This window comes from Mycteria americana, chromosome 1, assembly GCF_035582795.1.
Source record: "Mycteria americana isolate JAX WOST 10 ecotype Jacksonville Zoo and Gardens chromosome 1, USCA_MyAme_1.0, whole genome shotgun sequence".
Lineage (NCBI taxonomy): Eukaryota > Metazoa > Chordata > Aves > Ciconiiformes > Ciconiidae > Mycteria > Mycteria americana.
In genome coordinates this window covers 141326306-141350255 of record NC_134365.1, presented here as the reverse complement: position 1 = coordinate 141350255, position 23950 = coordinate 141326306, and the positions used below count along the sequence as shown (strand labels likewise).

Below are 23950 nucleotides of genomic sequence, written 5' to 3'. Positions count from 1 at the left end.
TTCTAGGAAGCTGACATGAAACAGAGAGCAGGAATCAATAACTAGAAAGGCATTTTAGTTAGCTTCTGATCCATTTCCTGATTCAGCAGCTTCTAGCCTAGAGTGTTTCATACAATTGCTGTAATGTAAAGGGAAAATGCAACTTAACTATATTAATTACCATATATACGCATCTGGTTACAGGGATGTGTAGCTGAAGTTCCATACAAGATGAAGTTACAAAAGGTCCTCTGGGGACAAGCCACTCCCCAAATCCCCTGTGGCATGTCCAAAGTGCCTGCCATCTCTGTTCCTAGTAAGTTGATTGTAGTCATTTCTCCTAAAGCCTGACCTTGCAACGGTTATTTATGCCTCCACAACATCAAGATTATATTACCGCAGTGCCCATCGTATCCCACCTTCAAAATTTCTTGGAAACTACAGCTAATCCAAAACGAAGCTGATGATACTGGCTACACATATTAAACCTTGTTTAGGAAAATTGTACTAGCTCTGTCTTTGCCATGGGCTGCAATTCACATTACTGATGCACCTTGAGAAAACTGTACATACTTTGCATTGTCCAAATGTGGGAAACAACAAATCCTTTCATGTACTGCTCTGCAGTTGGGTACCTCCAAGATGTGCATGCTGAAAGCAGTGGCATATTTGCACAACTGGGGGCCAAAGACTTGAAAGTTAATTTCGTAGGTTAGAGTGACTGATCTACTCAGGGCAAAAGTTACATGAATTAAACTATATTGCGTGGTTTTCTTTTTAAGCTTGCACTTACTTTTAAATCAGTTAATGATGACTGTTAGGGCAGTGCAGAGGAGACTACATTTCTTCTTTTCTGTTTCTTTTTCTGTGCTTTTGCCTGAGGTAGAGCTAAATAGCCAAACGAGGATTACAGTTCAATGCTTCTGAAGGGGATAATTCTTTCCCACCTATCTGCAGTATCACGAATTTAATAATTAAGCGCTTTTCTTTATGTTTCCATCACAACAGTCCTAGACATGCTGTGCTTTTTGTTTCATGTTTTATAAAGTTCAGCAGAGATCTCATGAGTTACTGTCAAGAGAGAAGTATTTTTTTTAATCTGGACTTGTTAATTAGAAAAATAGCATTTGGTTTGCCTGAGGGTTGGTAAAATAAATGTTGTGCTGTTTGATACGTGTATATCTTTCTGATAAACAATTATCAGAATTGCTGTGTTGCGGGCCATAGCACCCATGAATCCGTGTACTGTAAAAAATCCTCTTTACAGTACTAAGCATTTTCATTATTGGTATCTGCCTTGGTTCCTGACAGCTAAGCTTTCCATAAATTCATTATTATTGCTGAAAGTACTGGCCTATCAAATAATGGTAGATAGCTCATGTATCTCCCATCTCCGAAACGATTACGCCTGATAGAGAGAATATCTACTACACTGAAATACACAGCTGAAGCAGAAAAAAGCTAAAGCTGTTGAAGCGTCTGTGCAGGCAAAGCGTTGACTGTGGTAAATGGTTTTGAGAGTCCAGGCTGCAGCTGTGGCTTCCAGTCTGGCTGCAAGACTGGTTGTATTGAGTTACTGTTCGGGATGCTAAGAGTTAATTTCTCTCTGGAGGAGCCTGCATATAAAAGGGGTGGCAGAATGTAGCCAAATTAAGGAGACTGTACTTCCAAAATTCTTAATTTCATGTCCACTAGCTTGGGGAGAGTTAGTTAAGATGAAACTTGATAAGAGTTTCCACTTGCAGTTTTGTGTTCCCTCGAGACACTCGCTTCAAAATGGCAGCCCAGGCTCTGTGAGCTGCATCTGAAAGACTGCCGCATTCTGGGGAGAGGTTCTCAAGTCTAAGTATTTTAAGTTTTTCTGGGAAAGCGGGTTATTTCTGAGGGTTTTTTTGTTGCTTTGGCTCAGATTTTACCATGGGAAAACTTTTTGCACTAGTACTATAATGAATATTTATTTCAAAGTTGACTCTCTGATTTCTGACTGACTCATGACTTTGTTTCCTTCGTCAAATCTGAGTATTCATCTATGGTAGATTTAAAATAAAAAACCTCTCCTAACTTCCTTTAGAAGAGGCTGCTATGGGGGAAAAATAGACACGTAAGCAATCTAGAGAGGAAGTTTTGTATCATAGCAAGCCATTAAATAGTATTTATTTACTCTATCAGACTTTAGGGCAAATACATTAATATGCAGGCATTGTGTGGGTTTTTCTGAACAGAGATTGAAGTTCCAGTGCATAGGTACTCTGTGGAAACACGATAGCACGTTGTGTTGTGTTGAAAATGGTGGTCCTGGTTTTGGCTCCACGTGACTGCAGTGTTATCCGTGATCCTTGCACAGACTCGTTGCTGGTCGTGCCCAGGGTAACCACAACTGTGGTTATACCCCTGTGATTATATGTATATATAAAGTTAATCCATAAAGAAACTAAAAGCCCAGCACATCAGCAGAAGTTTTGCAAATGTTGGAATGTTCTCTTCGCTGATTCGTGCACTTTTTAGGAAGTGCTTTAGGAAATACGTTTTAGGTTATTTTTTGCAGAAGGGTGGCATAATTATTGATGTCCTATTGGAATCTTCCATATAGTCCTGGTTTACTACAAGTATAATCCCCTAGGGGTTGTTTGAAAATATTAAAGCTGTTTATCAATTTGAAAGAAAGCAAAATATTCATGTTGTGCACTAGGTATCCTGCATTTCTTTCCCAGAGATACAGTGAAATCTCTCAAAAATGCTTTTGTAGTTCAGTGTCTGCTGAAGATGGCCTATTTTCATTTAAACTCTCCTGTGCCTTTAAAAGCCAGAAAGGAGTGAGATAATAAATTAGTTACTCAATTAATGTTTTTTTATTATGGAACAGCATTAAGAGAAATGTGATGAAACAGAATAGTAATGTCACTGGTTTGGTTTCTCCTCATCTATGTTGTTTAGTAAAAATAAATAAAATTTAGTTGAAACTATGTGGAAACAGTATTTAAACATAAATCAGATTGGAAGAATATTTAAGTATCTAAACCTGTTTAGAGGAATTTAGTAGGACTTACAAAAACATCTTCCTAAATGATGTGACTAATTACTCTGAGTTTAAATCCGGAGTAAATCTCCTATACTATTTAGGTGCTCTTACCCCTAGCCACCTGCACAGCTGATAATTTCAAGTGCCTCCTATAAATCTGACCCCCAATTTCGGTTTCTTAAAATCATGCAGGTGCCTACAAAAGGAAATCTACATATGAAGCAGTGGATAAATGCAGTATTTCATCTATGTCCTACTAAGGGCAGCACCAAATTCAAGCCTCCTTTAGGCGAACGTCACTTTATTGACTTCTCAATGTAAAGGGTGCTCTGCGGCTTGGCGCTGACACCGAGCTTGTACTCCGCCGTGTCCTGGCAGGCAGCTGCTCTCCGACCAGCGCTGTGGGGACAGCCGTGAAAGGCAACATTAGCATTCTTCAGTTAAATTTTCACTTCTGATATAAGCAGAGGTTTTTGTATCGACTGCCTGCATGTGAGCTGGTGTCAGGGTTTTCCACGGTTTTGCTTCACAGAGGTTGTGTCCGATGGAGTTGCTGAGAGATAAGGAGATCAGTGGATGTATTTGCATTGTTCGGCTTACTTTTGAGTTTTCAAAAGTAGTGCAACATCCAAAGTCAAACCGTGTGTACCAGATTTACAGTTAGTGAAAATGAATGAAATTTTTTAACTGTTATTTTTGGTTGATATTTAAGCATGGTTAAATTTCCTGGCAGCTTAGCAGCCCAAAGCATAGCAACAGCGCTAACGCTAGCTAAATTGACACTTCCAATATCTTCCCTTATCTTTGCTTAAGGGACGAAATTTTTAAGGTTGCTATGAGAGCAGTTCAGTGTAACGTTTAGGCCATTCCTTGTTCTTACTTCTTACTTAGTTAATAACACGAAGCACTGTTATTCATTGCTCTACGCCTGTGGAGCGGAGGTGCAGATGTAGAGAGCAGCAATCGTATTGCCTGCCTTCAGTCATCTTACGGATGCCCTGAATGACCCATGTGAAGAGAGCTCCCACTACCACTTTCCTGTGACCGAGTCCTTTCAGCTCATGGAGGAAAAGAACTGGCTTCCTAAATTAGAAGCCAGAATATTATTCATGGCAGAATTTAGTCCACCTGTCCCTGGAAGGATGGTTGTAATTCTCTGACTCCACATATGGCCTGAACACACACACCCACTGTCTCACTGTATGTCTGTGTATATGTGCATATGTGTCACTAAGGATGTGCTAGCACCAGCAGCTTAGCATGCACAGTGCTCATTGCCATCCAGTGCTTTAGTTGCAAAGCTAGACAATTGTTTCGGATCATAAGATACTTAATTTATGACCAGGAAGGGATGACTACATCACCTGATCTCCCTTTCTCCATATTGCAAACTTTGCCTATCTGGGTGAAACCCAGTAACTTGTATGTGACTTCAAGATAACTTGCATTTTCACAAAAATTCATCTTCTATCAAACCTTGATATCAACAAATGGAGCATCTCTTCATTCTCCTTTTGATAGCTGCGCTAATGGTTAGTCACAGGTGATGAAAAGCATGTGCTTTATTTCTCATTTGAATTTGGTGTCTGCTTCCAGATGCTGATTTGTTTTATGTGTACCCTTTTTTTGCTAGAAAAACAGCCAGGTGGTACTTAGTATTTTCTCCCCGTGAAAATACTTAGGTGCTGTAATCAGGTCATCTGTCTTTTTTTTTTAATAAACTATACAAGTTGAACTCCCCAAATATTTCATATTAAAGTATTTTCTACAGCACTCTAATCACTTTTGCAGCTGTATTCTGTGATCTCGTGTTTTTGGTTTTTTTTTTAATTTCTTTCTAAATTGTGGAGACCTTAATCCTATTGTAAGTAGTGATAGGTTGTAATGTTAATATTACCAATGAAAGTTTAAAAATGAAAGTTTAAAAAACATTTTCTGTCTTTGCTTTATTTCAAAGGTTATATTAGCACTTACTTCTGTATGAAATTAGATTTTAAGAAACTGTTTTATTGTTGAGTAAAGCCTTATGGGTAGGGGCATCTGCTAGCATGACAAATTATTACAACCATCCATGCATATGCTGTCACCAATCATAAGGGAAATCTGTGTAACTTTTAAGTGTCACTGACATTTATGGGTAATAAAATAAAAACAAAGAAATCATATCTTTTAATCTCTAATTTGCCTCTTTCCCCTTGCTTCATTTGTGAAAGTTCTTTATTTCCTTGGCTCTAGTCTTCACACAAAAAGCTTTTTCAGTAGAGAGCCAGTATGAACGTTTTTACCAAAAAGTTGTCTGGCAAGGTAACCCCGCTGGTCATGTCATAGGATTCGATTAACTTTTCCAGCTGGCGTTACCAGTGCTGCCTGTACTGACACCTTCTGCCTGCTCTGTATCAACCTGGGAAGATGAATGGCCTTTAAGTGATCCCATCACTAGTAAAAGCTACCAGTGATTCAGTACATAGGATTTGTGAACAGAACAAGTGAAAACATAGCCCAACCAATTTATGAGTGTAATTATGACAGAATTAGTACAATTTCTTCAGTAACAATACTTCATCTACACAGTATGAGTATCTAGTATTTTAGTGTCCTTTAAACTCCATGAATCTTGCAGAAGCCTTCAACACAGATGAGCCAGTTATTTTCCTGATACTTGTCATCAGAGCAGCCTCAGTATGTGTTAGTTACTGTTGCATAGCGTAATGTCAGAGTATTGAATGGAGATAATTTTAATATAATAATACTCTTAACAATTTTCCCATAAGACATGGAGAAGTTGTAAGAGAAAAATCCTCTAATTGTTGCTTGGGTTTTCAGATTTTATATTTACACAGAATTATGCTTCTTGAGTATATTATATTTTGCATAAACATAACATGCTCCACAGAAAAATGAGGTGGGAGACGATTTGAAAATAAGATGGAGAGATGACAACAGTCATCGCAGAATGCCATCTGAGAATTAGATAGGTAATTACATAGGTAGCCAGGTAGATGGAGATTCATACCCATTCAGTAGACAAACTCAGAAAAACTACGGACTTCTAGCTGATGTATTGTTAATACTTTGTGATGCTTAAATAGTCATTTCTTGTCCCTTGTATAGTCATTCACCTCTGATTAGAATAGGTATAACTCTTTCTCAGGTGAATAGTTGTATTTGGTTAGATGGTGTACTTGTCTCACAGTGATGTAAATGAGAACATGTTGTAGTACTGCAGACTGAGAATTAGAACCGCATTTATGAAAGCTTCTCCTGATGATCTGTTTAAATGTTATTTATTAAATTGATTATATCATAAAATGATCCTTAATGTATAGTTTTAAAAGCTGTTAGACATTTGTGTGGAAGAGTATAATTAATTTAAAAGTCTCCAATGAATCTCTCATTTCACTTTACAGCATTTCATTATTAGATTATATAGACAAAAACTGAGCATAAGACTTAAGGCTTGAAATGCAGGAGTAAGAAACTAGTCAAGATACACGGCGGTCGAATGGCAGAGGAAATGTGAAATAAGGCTTTACTCATCATGCTTGATGGCAGGCATGGAAAAGTCTGCAAACAGGTTTATTATTGCAGAAGAATGCCAGGCTATCTTTCGTGTTTGATTTTCTTAAATGCCTTCCTTTAGACTTTTCCCCAAAAACATTTAGGAAGGTAATTTCTGTGGCCTACTTACTTCTTTTTGCACAGAAGTGATGCTCAATCAATTCCCACTGCAAGCTTTCTCAGGGAGCACTTTTGTGTCCTCCCGCTGTTCTGAGGCAGCGCGCTGGCATTTCAGTCCCATGCTCAGCGGCGGTTCTGGATGAATTGCTTGCTGATGTTATACTTGACCGAAGAGGCTGAAAATTGTTGAGCCAAGCTCAGGGAGTATTAGGATTCTTCCAGGTTCCTGAAAAAGTGCACGGCTTTGCAAAGCGCTCGAATGCTGTGAGTCGCTGGGGCTTGCCCTTGCCTCTCTAATTCTTTCTGTGATGGGTGTTGGGTTTTTTCCCCTTACGGTTCTGCCAAAGGTCCTAACTTGGGAGCTAGTACCTTGGCAAACGCCAAAAGCAAAGGGGTTAAATGCTCGTGTTTTGATGAGGTGATGGGAACTGGCTTGACGGGTACCTCTGTCTCTCATTGCAGCCCTCTCAGCTGTCAGATGCGGTGATCTCCATGGTAACTCAAACCCCCAGACTCTTGACAGCAGCCTGCGAGGAGCAGCATTCAGCAGCTCAAGGGTCTCACGACCAGGTAAGCCAAAAGTAATCGCCAAACAAGAGCTTACATCGGGTACACTGTTTCCTATCCAACTGCCTTTCAGGTTTTTCCCTGGTGAAGCCACACATGCAGTTAGTTCCTGTGCGTATGCATGGTGATGTACTTCTGCTGGTGCTGCCATTTAAGGCTATGGCAGTCCAGCTCTCTCAATAGAGGCGTTTGACAAAAAGTCTACATTTGTTCAGGGTAGTTTTTTAAGCTACAGATTGAAGAGCCACAATGTAGCAAAGCAAAGAAGTGCTGTACAATTCTTTAAGTGGCTTCTGTGTTAAGTAATTGCTGTGGTAGGAAATAACCCCAAAACACATCAGTGGTAAGATCTGTCTTACCACTGCACCTACACTACTGTCAGTACTGCCCAGTCACTAACATTAGGCATGAGATCTCTTACCCTCCTGGAATGGACCAGAGACTGTTTCTGTGTTCACGTAACATTCATTGGTACTCGGCAGCCTTTTCAAATTGCTGCTGTGTTCTTCTCACATGACTTTCTAAATCCCTTGCTGTGCTAATAACGGCATGTGGGGCATTCTGGTTAACATCTTAAGGAGGTACAGAATTCTTCCCCTTTTTTGGTGAATTATGGAGAAAACATCAAGAAAAGCCAAGATCTTTGCCGTCTTGGGAAAACAATGTGGGGGCTGTACATCTGTATTCACTATTCCAGTATCACTAATGCTTTGAACAAAAGTAGTATTTCTGGTCTTATGCACTTACATGTGTGGGGTTTTATTACTCCTTTTTGTCATAAGGTTTCACTGGCATTTATATTGAATTGTTTCTGTAGAGTGAAGATTGTATTTATTTTGTAAGTCCTTGGTTTCTATGCACCATTTTCTGGGTATTACCTGCATTTTTTCTTGCTACATAAGTCCACTTGGCTGTAATACACCATCCCCATCTTACAAAGCAATCCATATTACTCTGAATAACCACTCTGCTACCTCTGTTAACCAGTCTGACATTTTTTGTGCCATAACTGCTATCAGTAGTATTTACTTTTGTATCGTTGATGATACTCTTAGATAATGTTGAGCTAGTACTGGATGATTTTATTGGAGTAATGTAGAACACTCTTCTTCAATTATTATTTCCTGTTAACAACTACTATTTTATATCTATGTCTTAATCACATTTGATGATACTGATAATAATTTCTTACTCTGAATGTTGTGTGGCTGTAAGCTAAATGCTGTTCAAAAGTCTGCATGTTTCATTTATGGAGTAACTTCTGTTGAGCACAGTTCGTAACTTTATCAGATGATTAAATCAAACTTTCTGTTTTACTGACCAAGTTTCTATAAAATGGTGTTGACTGGCATCAGTTTTATTCGTGTCATTTCCGAGTGAATTTATTCTTTATCAATTTGCTGGTTATTTTGCCTGAGATTAATAATGGCTTAGAGCTCTATAATTACTGAGATCATACCGCTTACCATCTTCAAATATTGGCAGAAAATGCTAGCAGTCTTACTGAATTTCTCTGGTGTTCCAAAATGTATTGAAAATTAGCATCATTGAAATGATACTCTTGCAAACAATTTTAGGACTCTAAGGCACAAATTATCTGAGTGTTCTAATTTAAAGTTGTCTTTTAACATTCATTTTGGTTACTAATGACCTCCTTATCTGTAAAAATGCTTTTTTTCTACTTACAGAGAAGCAAATATATGTTAGTTGTTCGGGGGTTTTTTGCATAGTGTGTTTGTATTCTTTTAAAACATGAATCCGAAGTTGGAAGCCCTCTGCTTTCTTCTCTGTTTCCTTTAGCCCAAAATTTCCTATTTGAATTAATTTCTGGCTGACATTTTTTGTTTTGGTTTGGTTTTTTTTGATGAGTAATGTATATTTCAATCTAATTACACACTTAACCCAGAATTAGAGTGTGACTTTTTTGCCACAGGTTGCCTTTTTTGGACTGTTTAATTGGCCTTTGGTCCCTGGTGGCAGTGGGGTAGGGAGAGTCCTTCCACATTTTTGTCTCTGTACTTTCTCACAAATGCAGAATTTTCCTGTAGTTTACTGAGCCAATGAACTTGCATGCTTGTGATTAACTAAACTTTACATATTGAATGCGCTGGCCCAGAGTGTAATTATCCTTTTGGTATTTGAAAAAGTATTCTAGGACTAAAATTTGGGAGCGCCTGATGCTCTTACTACTGACTGCATGGCACTGGTAGCTTACATCTCTCAGATGGACGTCCTTCGTAGTTCTTTTCATATTTTACAAATATGTACTTAAGGAGCAGATCATCCAGTTCTCTGATATGGTTTGGTGGTTTGCTTTATCTCATATTACCAACAGTATAGCCTCCTGGGATCTGCTAGCATATTATCTATATGAATTCAAGATCTTGTCCCACTGGCTTATCAGTAATTCTGAGACATAATGGTGCCAATAATGTAGAGTACCATCTTCTATTTCTTTTTCTCTGGCTCTCTTTGCCTGAAAAGTTAGAAGTACTGATTTTAACGTTTTAATAGTGGAGATCTCCCCAACATTTTAAAGTGATAGCAACTATACAAAACATTTCCTCCTAAACAAGACTTTACAGCCTCTCTTGCTTGTTTCCTTGGCCTCTGATTCTTCTCTCCACTGAGGTGTCCATATGTAGGATTGAGTCTGTATTGCATCTGTTTCTGTAACACCTCCCAGTTTACTTGAGAAGCTTTTTGCCTGCCCTAAGTTGTCCTTATCCAAAGAGAGTAACCACATGTTGGTGAGATGAAGCTTATTCCCTAAAGAGGGCTCCTTCTCGCCATGGATGTGAGTTGCTGTTCTGAAGGCCAGAACCTCTCAACTTTTCACTAGATACATAGCCAATAATTGATCATCAATCTTTTTACTTCCTGTCACTCTGAAGATCAGGCAGATCTCCGGGATCTCTTTCATGTTTTCCTTCTGAAACATGCAGCTGGTCTTACACTAGCCAGAGATTTTGTAACGAGGAGTGATGGTACATGCTTTAACACTTTTCCATCTCTTAGTAACACTGGGACTTTCCTCTCCACGAGAGAATGTCTCTAACCAGTCTAGGGTGAAGACAGAGCCAATACAGGTAGAAAATGGCAGGTTTCAAAGAAAGAAGCTCTAGGAAAATTTCATGTAACTTCCTGGCATTAAATGTTGTAGAAACTCCGTGTTGGATTTTGGAGAGTTGTTAGGAGCAGCGGTGCAAATCTGCTCAGCGGTTCTGTAATGATCACTTATCTGAACCAGTCAGAGGAAACCCAAAAGCAGAGAAAAACGTTAGGATTTTACAAAGTTAGTAATCATTTTTAGTGGATCTTCCCTTGTACTTGGGAATGGACCATAGCAACTTCTTCAGTCCTGTGTTTTACTAGCTCAGTTGCCCAAGCTAGGGCAACACTTTTTTACATGATGAGTTTCAGACCACTTCTACTAGGTAAGCACCAAAATTATTTCCCCAAGTTAGTAGTGGCTTTTGAAAATCATGGCCAAAATCACTATCAAGACTAATAAAAATATGTTTTAAGAAAATATGGTCATGTTAATTTTGTCCCATGCATTCTTACTGTTATCATTGTTTATTATTGATATGATGGGGGTGACAATGACAAGAGGCTGACTATATCAAGGTCATGTGTGATATGTTGTACGAATGCATAGGGAATTATAGTATCTTGACTAGAAAACCTTAGAGTGTAAAAAGCAAGATGAAACAGATAAGGCAAAATTAGATGTGGAAACATGAAGAGTTGGGGGAGTTCAGTTAGAAACAGTAGGAGTATGCACATGATACCTAGGAAGAAACAGATCACCCTTTACTAGATTGATGTTTATTGTATGAATTAGTTACTTTGAATTTAAGAACGAGATGGATAGGGTATAAGTGGAAGATACTTCAAAAATATCAGCTGATATGTTGAACAGGTTTCTGTTGTTCAAGGAGCTTGGAATGGATGCAGTTTGAGAATGTCACAAATGAAATGTGATAGTGCAAGTTGTGACTATTTTTGGTAGAAGTGCACAGGCACAGATTAACATAAGAAAATGTTCAATATTCTTTTTCAAAAATATTTCCAGAACAGTATTTTTTCAGAAACATTTCGGAAGCATTCATTTGGTGTGATTGAGAAGAATGTTTCATTATATGTAGGTCAGCATTAAGACTGCTGATTTTGATGAAATGTGTGTCGTCTTTTTATATAAGTAGAACATTGCATTTTATACAAGGGAAATAAAAGAAGCTATCATCAAAGTGTTGGCTTGCAAGTGCATGAGTTTGAAAAGTATTATAATATACCTATGCATACTTGTTCCTTAACAACTTTTATAATTTTTTTACAATTAATGATTTTTAATGGTTTGTTGAATTTATTTAGAACTTTATCAATGGTATTGCACAGGCAGAGAGAGAAGCATTCTGTATTGTAACAACAGATGCTGTTGGCACTAGATCCCACCAAATCATTTAGTTGGTCGGTTAGATTTATGAACTAGAAAAATCAAACTACTTTTAAACAATATCCTTTATAATATAATTCTTGGTTTTAGTTAATAAACTCTGTATTGATTTTGATTTCTAAAATTGTTTTTCAAGTATTGTCAACAAATAATATGGCACCTGTGGGCCTACACATGAACTATTCCCTTTGAGCGCTCAGCATTCAGTATTCGTAGTGTGTGGTTATTCTTAAAAGTCACATAGCATTGTGTCTGTTCACTGACAAATAGTGAACTGTTGTCATAATATTTTTAAAAATAGGCATATTTCAAAATGACATAAAAATAGACATTCTTTAAATTTGCAGCTGTTTCAGGGCTAAAGCAGAGTTTCATTTATATATTCCCTGATACTTCTCTTGCTACTTGGTGAATCATAGTTAACCAAACTCTGTTTTTCTTCATGAAATATTACTTAATTGGTATTTTTTGACCTTTCAGCCAAGTCAGAAGAAAGTATATCTAGCTAGAACATGAACTTGTCTATCGGGTAACAATTTTTATGCCTTTACATTGTGCTGGAGAGATGAGGAAACTACTGTTCCAGTCATGGCCAACTTCTGAGATACTTGGTTTGAGCTTCCATACAGTAGCATTTTAAACTACTGCTAGTGGAATAAGATTATTGCTCTTTTTTTCTTCCGTTTTTAAAATCTTTTTTCTTCAACACAGCTAGGGTTCCAAGGAACGTTTTCGATAATAGTGAAGAGAGGCTTGAGGATGCTAGCATTCCAAAATAAGATGGTAAAATGCATTATCCATTGATTTTTAAACTAAGCTGGTAATTATTTAAGGCATAACTCGGACCTTTTAGGACTGGGCTGTGACAATCCTGTACTCTCTGTCCTTTGATTTGATTAGGATACCACATTCACCGTGCCAGTCACTTGAAAGTGCTAGTAATAGATACGTAGAGTGGAGAAAGACAATTTTGTTGTAATCATTAATAAGTGTATATTTAGCTTACCTGGAGTGCCAAATTAAGCAAAAGGTGCATACCTCCATGAGCATACCACCTTGCCACAGGGTGCGTAAGAGTAGAGCTCTGCATTGCCCAAAACTGCCCCTGTGAGTTTGCTCAGAAGAGACTTCATGCAGGCAGACGGTTCTTCTTCATCCACCTGAAGTCTGCTTAACCTGTCTGGGCAGAACTGCAGAAATCTGCCCAGGTCACTGAATTCAGCTTAGGCTGCAGCACTCTTGGAAAACTCAGGTATGTCCTTGTACCTGTACCGCCCAAACGCTGTGTGCATAGCACATTCCAGAGACATAGTGTCTTCTGCAAACTACCTGTAACGAGGGACTACGTATGTGCAGTAAATCTGCTGCTTCCCAAACAGAATTAGGACAGTTTTCCTCTGAAGAAGAATAGGATTTTCTGCTTTTTTAAAGGCTGGTTCACTTGAAGCTTTTGTTTTAAACTGAATTCTTTTATCACATTATGCTGTAGAAATGGAATTACTACAGGCAGTCTAGTTAAACATACTCCTAAATATCTGAATGTCTCCTGCAGTCGTCCCACACAGAAACAGAACATGTAATATAATTGTTCTTTCAATAAGTTGTTTCTGTAGACATTAAGCCTTGGAGATGTATAAGATCTGTATTGCTATTTACGTATTTGTATGAGCTGTTCGTACCTGAACTGCTTTGATTTAGTGGAATATGAATATAATTTATGGACAATCATACTATTATATAGATAGTACATGCTAAAGATTTCTGCCCAATATACAGATTAACATCAGTTAATTTCAGAAGAATTTCCATGTTCAGGCAGCCTGTGAGCATTTTCACATGATATTTTACTGTCTAATCTTTACTCTGAATGCTGTAAGTGAAAAGAAATAAATTTTTTTTTTTCTCAAAAGTTTACTTACCTATAGCAGTGAGAGTTAAGATGTAGTTCTTCAGTGTGAACTGGTGAGATTTCAGGTATAATTAATCAAAATGGAATTACAAGCATGTTATCACCGATACTACATTTTTACTTATACACCGAGGTCACAGGTTCGCACTTGGCTTTGTAATGCAGTACCTTGGCCCAAGCTTTTCTTTCATAAATATGATTACACTGACTTAGTAAAGTTGTTGTAATGGTATAGTTGGAGAGTGAATGATCACCACAGAAATAGCTGTGGTGACTTCAGCTATTACAGAGCCCGCATCTGAACCGAAAGAGCAGTGCACTTGAGTGTCCCTGACTGTTTCAGCGCAAAGTCCGTTTCCAGCCAGCTCTTGCTGAAGTCTGTTAAAACGTACCGAGATGTTCTAACTTTAAAGAATGCCAGGAGAGATCAGAAAGTCTTTTGCTGTGGTTCAGCTGTGAGGGACAGTAAACTCCAGTTAAGCAGCACAGGCAAACAGCTGCAGCACACCCAGTTTTACATTGGTGCAACCATTTGTGCAATATGTCTCAAAATAGTCTTTGTATTGACTTGGGCAAAGACCATTCTCTTTGAGTAATCCATATGGCATTCAGACCTTCACATGTGAGATGGCTTCCCAGGGTTGTATAGTGCTGTATTGTCTCCTAATAAATGGTTCAGGAGGTCGGGTTAATATGGCTGTTACCTACTCAGAAAATATATGGGGAACAGGAAAGACACTCTTCCAAACAGTGTATCCATTGTAATAAAACAAAGTGGTTTTGTAATTTTTGTTATATCTGAGATGGTTAACGTTTTTTTATTGGTTACTCTGTGAGCTACAACGTAAATTAGCAAGCATCCCAAATATCTGTAACATGAATTGTGTTTATGGTCAACTTAAATCAGTTTAAATAAGCTTAGTTCAACTGATGCATGCACAAAATAATTTCCCTTTTATCTAGCCTGCTTCCAGTCCTAATAAAGAGAATAATCAATCATAGGAGCCGCCTTCTATAGCATGACTGCATATCTCTGATCAAGGAAATGTAAAATACTTTCTCTCTAGTCCCTACTCAGTTCCCCCCATAATCAAGGCCTCTGGATATAATGTTCATCTTAATCATTTTTACATTCCTTGATAGAAAATAGAAAAAAAAACCCACTTTTTTTTGTTGTTCGTATGTTTAAAGAATAGTTACATTCAACATTGTAGAACTAATGTTAAAAGTATAAGATATTTTTGATTCTCCACAACACAGAAAAGATGCCAATCTGACTCAGAGAATTCTTCATAAACAAAAAGGCAATGATACCATGTTTTGAAGAGTTGTACTGTGGTGATCTGTACTCATCCTTATTAGTAATAGCTCGTCTGAGGCCACTGGCACCCTTCTTTCTGATTCCAGTGAGTCCAAGACTCTGGCTAGGCATTTTCTCTCTTCGTTGAAATATAAATGCCAAGGAAAACCTGAGGTTAGCTTCATGGAAGATACTAGGAAAAAAAAAACAATTAAAGCTTCCCTTTAGGTTACTGTTTGAGAGCCTCCTTAATGGATTAGCTACATCACGTACCTTCTTCCCACGTAGCACTGGAACTGGCCTGCAAATGAAATAATACTTTTACTTTTATGCTGAACTATTTACACTATATATTAATTGTCTATGATCTTTTAATTATATACATATATAGTATATCACACATTTTATAACTTTTGTCTAGATAGGCAATTATGAAAAATGTGTATGTGAAAGATCAACTTGCAGTTTACAGTAGTACTTCACAGCTTCTTAGTGTACTTTTGCCCTTACCAACCAATTCTTCCTTTTGCAATTGCAAAAGGCATTAAGGCAAACCTGCATTCTGGCTGGTTTATCTAAAAACGTGTGTTCAGAGTATGTCCCATTAAGTGTAGTTGACAAGATTAGAAAAACAGCAATCTGTCTGAAGAATTATTCCTACCATACTAGTTAATGGCAATTTCTGGACTGCTAGTTCAGAAATACTGTTCTAGATCAACGTATAGCAAGGAGTTGTTTCAAAATGATATGTAAATACATCCTGAGCAGTCAAATGCTGCTTCTGGTATTTTAGCTTAAGGATGCTGCTGCTGTTTCTGCCTCTTCTGCTCAACACTGATAGCAAACCAAAATTAGTTTGGAGAAGTCTTGGTGTAATTCAAGTGTAGCTGCTGGCTTTTATACAGCAATTGAATAATATGGCCCATATAACTCAAACTAGACTTTAAAATGTTAATAATCTTGCCTTATTATTAAGAAGTTCAGTGTTAAAGACTTGCTTAATATTAGAATATCTTCTTATGTCTGTAGAGAAATGAAATGCAGAAAATATGCTTATTTGTCCTTTGAGCTTTCAAGTTACAAACTTTGTTCCAAAAAAGATTTGACATGAATACCTTTTGACATTGAGATGAGTCTTTTCCTCTATATTAAAAATTGAGCATCACCATGCAAAAACAATAATCCTTTTAGTGGCACAAGAGAAAGGTGTAGTGCACCTTTTTGAATAAACATTGTAATTTGGCCTTAAACGAAGCCATGTCTCCTTGTTACTTACGTGATTTCATTCCATGAATACAGATATTAAATATCTTTGGTCATTTGAGGCTTAATAATTTGCTTCAAAATTTGACCTCAAAGTAATCTCATATTTTAAAAATATATTACTTTAGGTTTTAGCACAATAACCTCATTTTACACCACCAGTTTCATGGGGGTTTTTTTTTGCAAATTCTTTATTTTTTGAGCCAGAAGTTCAGCTGTGATAAAATATCACTAAGGCTACCCTTGGTATCTGATATGCCAGGAGGTCTTTCCAGCCATGTTTTCCCAAAACATTGCTTCAAACCTTTCCAGATTATACAATATCATTCCAATATTTTTGTTCATTTCCTTCTTTTAAACAACACTAGCTTTACGTCAAACTATTAATCATAGTGGGATGATTCTGTTTTAAACAATTTGAGTTGATAAATCTCTGTTTAGTAGTAAACTGGAGAAGCTGTTTTCCCTTTTTATGTATGCATTCAATTACTGTCTAGATACTGATAGATCTTTGCAAATTATCTGCTTAAGAGTAAGCCCGAATATTTTGAATTCATCCTAATTAGATAATGTTTTGGAAGTCGATTAATATAAAGTCTTTGCAAGCTGTCCTGGTTTTGGCTGGGATAGGGTTAATTTTCTTTCTAGTAGCTGATACAGTGCTGTGTTTTGGATTTAGTATGAGAATAATGTTGATAACACACTCATGTTTTTAGTTGTTGCTAAGTAATGCTTACACTAGTCCAGGGCTTTTCAGCTTTCATGGGGGAGAGAATCTGAAGAGCAAAAGTAAGAAAACTCATGGGTTGAGATAAGAACAGTTTAATAATTGAAATAATAGAAATAATAATAGAAATAATAATAGAAATAATAATAATAATAATAATAATAATAATAATAATAATAATAATAATAATAATAATGACCAATGTCTGCTCTCACCTTGCATACAGTGCTCTGAGTAAAGACTATCTTAACTTTGCTGGAGGTTTTTTGAAGTCTAGCCTCTTTGCATATGTTCTTCTCTTGACTCTTAAGTCAGCTTTGGTTTAGGATTTCACAGGAGAGCGAATATTAAGAACTCATTGCTAGGTAATGGTCTGCATTATTATATTATGTTTTGCGTTCCTAAAATTTTGACACAAATATATTGGAGACAAATGAGATTGCATTTGTATTGATTTAAACCCTTGTTGCTATGCAGTGGAAGAATTGCACGTCCCTTTGAAAGAGAGAGCAAAATAGGAGTGGCCTTGTTTTTACGGGGATGGAGGAAATAAAATTTCTGGTACTGCAGCATGTTTGTTACTACTGGAGTTGATGTGTTGATGAAATATTTTAGGTATATGGTTTTTGCTGTGGCTTTGTCCCAGTTGCTCTAATTGACCGCTAAACTCAGCCCTAGGGCTTGTTTACATAGTTTTAATTATACTTTTCAGTAGATTTAAGAAAGAAATTTTTTACAATGAGGATGGTGAGGCACTAGAACAGGTTGCCCAGAGAGGTAGTGGAGGCCCCATCCCTGGAAATGTTCAAGGTCAGGTTGGATGGGGCTCTGAGCAACCTGATGTAGTTAAAGATGTCCCTGCTCTTGCAGGGGGGTTGGACTAGATGACCTGTAAAGGTCCCTTCCACTCCAGAGCATTCTATGATTCTATGATTCTATGATTTAGAGAGAGTTTACACAGCAGATTTTATTAATCAAGTGGTTTCTTGGTGTTCTAGAAACTTGCATCATTCTCTTTATCGTAGTTGTTTGTCTTGAGAAGTTACCAGAAGCTTGAAATGGGGGATTTAGCTAAAATCTTTGTGAAGACAGCAGATCTCAATCTCTCTCCTGTGAAGATGTTACCTTGGAAGGCAGATGCTGAGCTGTTTACCACAGTCAGACATCTGATGACATAGATGACTCCGTCTACCTATGATGGTTAGCATGAAGCTAATCAAATCACTTGCACAATTTGATCTGGTCCTGTCACCTTTCATTATCAAAGCTCATTTAAACTGCTTTAAACTAGAACTGAACTGATAAAACATATAAATTCATGCATCTGTGATCACATTTTCCTACTCCTGTGTTTTGTATTATCTGAGCCTAAAGACTGGGCATAAAAAAACCTAAACCCAATGACGATTTATTGTATGCTGTATCTTGTCATCTGAGTAGTTCTATTAATTTAGCCACTCTTAGTTTTGTTTTGAGCAATGCAGAATAGGTTTTGGTTAGCATGTAGAGTTTTTAACTGATAGAGCACATAAAAATTAACATTCTGCCCTTAGAAATTACCTCCTTTCCTTCTGGAAAATACATAAAGTTATTTGGTCATTGCTTTAAAAGCATAGTGACTTTTTTTCCCTAGTAATTTCAATTTAACACTTGAAAACAACAGTGATTTCCTTGTGGATGGTGTGTAATCTCACATAATCAATAGGCTTTTCAGTCCAGTATTGGAATAAAACCAGTCAATGTTATGCTCCCCCCATCCCCATTTGTATTATACCTGATGGGTACGGTAACTGTTATGTAAACAGACCTGGGAGCAAAAAGGAACTGGGCTATCAGTAGAATTCTTACGAACCTCTTAATTCCTATGCATTTTATAAAAGCTATAATTATTAGTTTTGGTTTGCTCATCAGTGGCATTTGATTGTCTATAATCCTCAAGTTTGAATTCTGCTGTTTGCGTCTGTGCCATCTGCAATACATTTGATCTGGCAACTAAGGAAATTAGCCCATTGAAGGCAAAATAGCCACAGGGACTTGATTCCTGATTGGTTTTGCAAATGTTTTTAATGCTTTTTCATCTAATTAGTAAACCACTACTTAAATTAGGCCCACCAAGCTGAAATAGAGGTAAAAGGATGTGATCAAGACTTAAAAACAAGATGTGGTTACATACTGTATGCAGTGCAGATGTGACTGGATTTTGCAGCACCCGAGGGCTTGGGGAAGGGATGTCAGCGTGCATCATTTTTTCCAAGTCAGTTTAAACAGCAACTGAAATTATTTGCCTCTTGGAACAGGCAGAACAGTGAAAGTATTTCCAAATACAGAAAGATTTGGGAAGGGGGAGCAATTGAAAAATGAGGTTTTGTGTGCTTTGCTTAATGGTGCACCATCTTTTGAAATGTTGGAATTGGGTGTTGAACCTACTGAAATAAACCGTTATTCCCCTCACGTTTAAAGGGTATTTGATTATGTTAAAGGCTAAATTATATCTTCTAATTTGCGTGCAGATTCTGGAAGGTGAGAGCGTAGCTTGTAGCTCAGATATCTTTCTGATATCTTGAGATATCTCAGATATCTTGAGTATCTTCACTGTATACTGAGAACTGGTGCTGTTGCACATGGTAACAAATATGTTTACTGCATATTTGACTATTAGCCAGAGTCCATACTGACAAAAGACAGGCAGGTGTAACCTACCCTCCCTGTGCAACAGTCAAATGGTTGAATAAGTTTTGGTCAATTACAGCTGTTCGTATCTATCTATGGCAACAACACTGCAAAAAGGGGTATTGGGGCATTGCCCCTGAAGTTCTGCGCTAATTTCACTTTGAGACATCTTATTAGCAGTGATGTGCAAGAAAAAAATTTCTGCAGGTTGACTTTTGGTTTCCCAAAGTCAATTTTATTCCCATTGTCTATGGGAATAATATGAAGAGCAACGTAAAATCCCAAGTCCGTAATGCCATTGGTTCAAATTGCCTTGCAGGCTGTACAGCAAGAAGTGCAGAACCTCATCCGCGGGGCCACGGTGCTGTACTAATTCTGCCCGACCATGGCTGGGCTCCCCACGGTGGAGTTCTCCCACTCCGTAAGTGGCCTGCAGCCTCCTGGGGTCACCTGCCGGTGGCAGCTGGAACGCCCCAGGCTTTCTGCTTTTGGCCATCAGGCATTCTAGGGGTTTCAGTAAGGAACAAATTGCAGGGCATATGAACATAATTATTGTACAGTTGGACTCGATAGTCTTAAAGGTCTTTTCCAACCTGAATGGTTCTGTGATTCTATGTGCTACTTTTAGCTCCAGCCCTTCTACTGCCTGCATAACCTGCCACAATTGAGCTTGAATTTTTGTGTATTTTTTATGCTACAAATATTTCCAGATTTAACCATTCACTCTTTTAATGGTGGCAGTAAAAAGTGACTGATACCAAAAAGAGGCAGATGACAGTGATCACCTTCTTTCTTTTTTTTTTTTTTTAATGTCGGTTATCTAATTAATGCTACTTGGTATAGAGGAAGTCAGGTGTTGATTTCAGCAGATACTGTAAATGTTGCCAAGTTCAGTCAACTGTGTCTTGGAAATAGAAAACAGCAAAGTTTCAGCCACCCCAGTGTAAATATAACCTTCGTTCTGAATACCCCAAACCCTGAGGGGAAATAGGGAAATTCTAAAAGCATAACAAAGAAACGATAAAAGACAAAAATAATTGTGGGAGGTGACGTAAGAAAGAGCGAGCTGAGAAGGTGGAGAAATCCTTTTTTTTTGGTGCACTTACATGTAGACCCCTGCATCCCTCCACTTCTTCCTCCTAAACTGTGCCTCCATTAGAACAGCAAGAGACGAGGTTCTGTAAGTATCGCAGGATCACTGTCATGCCCCTGCTTCACTTGAGAGCCATAAAGTCTCATCCTTTAATAACTCCAGTGGGTTTAGTCGAGAGCTTTAACTGCAAGTTCTTTGGGAAAGAGGCTTTGCCTTTGCATCTCCTGTCAGAGGGACTTGCCATATTGTGCAGCAGTTAAAAAATAACTACTAATACCAGTGGTGAAAACAAGGGGAGCAGAAAAGGCAAGGATGTGTGTTTCTGCAGTTGCTGAAAAATGGGTTGTACTTTTAGCACTTCATTCTCTTCCACTAAGAAAGTGCTTCTGCTTTTATTTTGTTGGTCTTCTGGAAAGTGAACAGAGGGAATATGGAGATAAGCAATTGTAAAGGGAGTTTTTAGTTGTCTAAGTACATGCACAAATTAATTTCCCCTCCCCTGCTTCTTCTGGATATCTGCCAATTAATAATTTGAATTAACAGGAAGCTGGAAGGTTGGGAGTGTGACGAAATTCAATCAACCTTGAATTCAAAGTCAGGGTTGTTTTTTTTTATTATTGTGATGATGTTGCATCTTGAAGGGAATTTTTAAAGTGGAGGTATGTGGTGGTTTATATCCTTTGACAAGGTTTGCATTATCATCTTGGGGTTTGTTTCATTTTTTCTGTAAATTTTGTCCAGCTAATTACCACAAAACACTGGTGAGGTGGATGAATCCTGAATTAACTATTATAAAGCACTTGACAGTGTGCTGTAAGTAAAAAGATTAAGTTGTATTTCCCAAGGTTGCGGAGTTGGAATTGAGAATCAAATGTAATCCTTGGGAATCAGTCTTCAGCTTAAACTGCTTAGTTTCTCGTATTATTTTGAGTTATAAAACATACCATTAGGAAAATATGGAGCAAGCTTGAAATATTTTCTCTTAATTTCAGGGTTCAAATTATGGTTTTATTCACAGGCACGTTGTGGTTCCAAATAAATGTAGTAATTTTCAGTACTACAGACATTTTTCTTTCTGTGGAACAAAAGTGGCTTAGGGATTATACAAGACAAAACATAAGACTTCATAGCAAAGGATTTTGTCTCTGGATAATACTGTTTTTCTCTATGGGTGCAGGTTGCTGTTACTAAATTTGGGGATAGTTCCGAGCTTTTAAGGCAAGGGGGATTGTGTGGGATATGAAAACAAATATGTGGTTTTTTAACACATGTTTTTAAGCTAATCTAAACAAACCTTAACAATTTGTAATTAATCACTGGATTTACCATCCGACTCACTTGTAAGGGTGGTCAAACTATGGTATTTAAGCTGATAGCTAAAGAGAGATTGTAAAACACTAGTGAAATTCTTTCTAAAAAGGGATTTTTTTCTTTAGTGAAGTAGAGAAAAATAATTCAGTGTGTGCATAGGTCTCTTAATACATCACACAATTTTTCACTTTAATCGTAAGATGTGAGTTACACCTGCATTGCTGCCTCTGCACTGCGCTCAGGTATCGCAGAGACATTTTCAGTGGCAGCACTGGTGCTGTAGAGGAGAGGGCCACGGCAGGAGTCTTTTCTGCTGCCAGATGATACCTCCGTTTCGTCATTCGCCTACCAGAGCCACCTTACCTCTTGCTGACTGAAGCTGACAAAACACCCTCTTTCAGGTGTAAATCAAGGTCACAAAAAAAATCTTCGATGGAGCCAGACTTCAGAGCCAGACAACCTGATTTTTGTCCATTTGTTTTTATCAGTTGCTGCTGTTCATCTTAAGGCCGCTTCTAATGCAGCACTCAGACTTACCAACTGAGGGGTGAGAGCAGGGGCCCCGGGATGCTAATCCCCTGCCGGGATGGACTGGAGGCTTGTCGCAGCACCTTGTCCTGAGTGCAGGGCAGGTGCAGCTCTGGCGCAGCCTGCTCCCACAGCTAGTGAGCTGGGGGGGGCCCTGCGGGTGCTGCACACGGGGGGTCCTTCCTTGCAGGCTTCTGTCCAAAGCGTGTGAGAGCTCAGGAGAAAGAGCGAAGCTCTGGAGCAAGACCCACATCTTGCATCGAGGCTGCAAGCTGGGGTGCACCTAGAGCACATATCTGGGGCACATACTTCATTCTGCCTTTAGCCCTGGTTTCTGTAGCTAAGCCAACCAAACAAAAGGTTGTCTATGGTTCCAATAATAGTCATAATAGTCTATTGCCATCTTTACAGGCACAATTCAGCTATCCAAGAGTGGCATTTCTTCTTTTAGTTTGTTCAGGGGCATTTATTTTCCTTAGTTTTGAGGTCAGAGAGATTAATGTGTGACTGTATTGAGTACTAGACTTGCTTTTAAAACTGTGGAGAGTTTTGAACACAAGGAAGGAAAATGTCAATTCTCTGTCAAAGTATAGACCGAGGAGTTTAATACTGGAAGGTGTAATTTGAACTTCAGACACCCAAAGCAGTTTTCCTTTGTGCCCCTAACTTAGAGAGAAAACAAAGTTCCTTGGTGAATTTTGCTATAACACTGTACTAAAATTATGAAGTTGTTCCAAGTGAGAGCAAAAAGGCACATTGCATCTTTTCTGTTGTGTGTCCTGTGGCTTTATGCGTTCTGTCACTTTTTCGTTATATTTGCAGCTTCATAAAATGTTTCTCAACTTCTATAAATAAACCTATTTGAAACCAACATGCCATTCATCATCATCATCAACAACTTTTCTTTAAGTTGTTGTAAGTTGTTGTAGTGCCCAGAAGTGGAGCAGAATATCAAAACCAGTCTAGCAAGTGCCTGGAATAGCTGTCAAACAGAAGTTGTTATTTGCTGTCAGTTACATGTCCAAGTCCTCAAGCCTTTTCTGTCATGTGTCAATACCCCTCGTTGATGTGTAGTTTGGTTTCAGTTATGGCCCGGAGCTACACAGTAATGAGCCAAAAAAGGGCAGTTGAAGCATCAGGGACACTTTTCAAATTCTTCCCCCGTAACTAATATTCGTGGGCAGATAAACAGTCATCTCTGCTTTTGTACAATGGCTCCACCTTCTCTGTGGTCTCCCAAACGACAGTTGCGCTTTGCTATGCTTTAGGGTCTCAATAGTGTGGAATGAGCCTTCAGAGGCTGTGAGCATCTTGACTGCATCAAAATTGTTGGTTTATTGCACGGACTAACACCATTTATGTCCATTTATGTGAATTGCTGTACAGTTGGTAAATTGCCCATTTTGTTAAGCAGCAATCTCTATGAATAACTGGTTATCCTCAGAAA

At 38.1% G+C, this 23950-nt stretch overlaps 1 protein-coding gene across 6 annotated transcripts in view; it reads left to right on the top strand.

The window, feature by feature from the left end:
- Positions 1–23950, top strand: part of TBL1X (transducin beta like 1 X-linked) — a 204740-nt gene that overhangs the window by 104585 nt on the left and 76205 nt on the right. For all 6 annotated transcript variants that reach the window (XM_075522606.1, XM_075522581.1, XM_075522590.1 and 3 more), the window contains one exon: positions 7139–7246. The gene's annotated coding sequence lies outside the window, so the exon portion shown is untranslated. The remainder of the gene's footprint in view (positions 1–7138; positions 7247–23950) is intronic.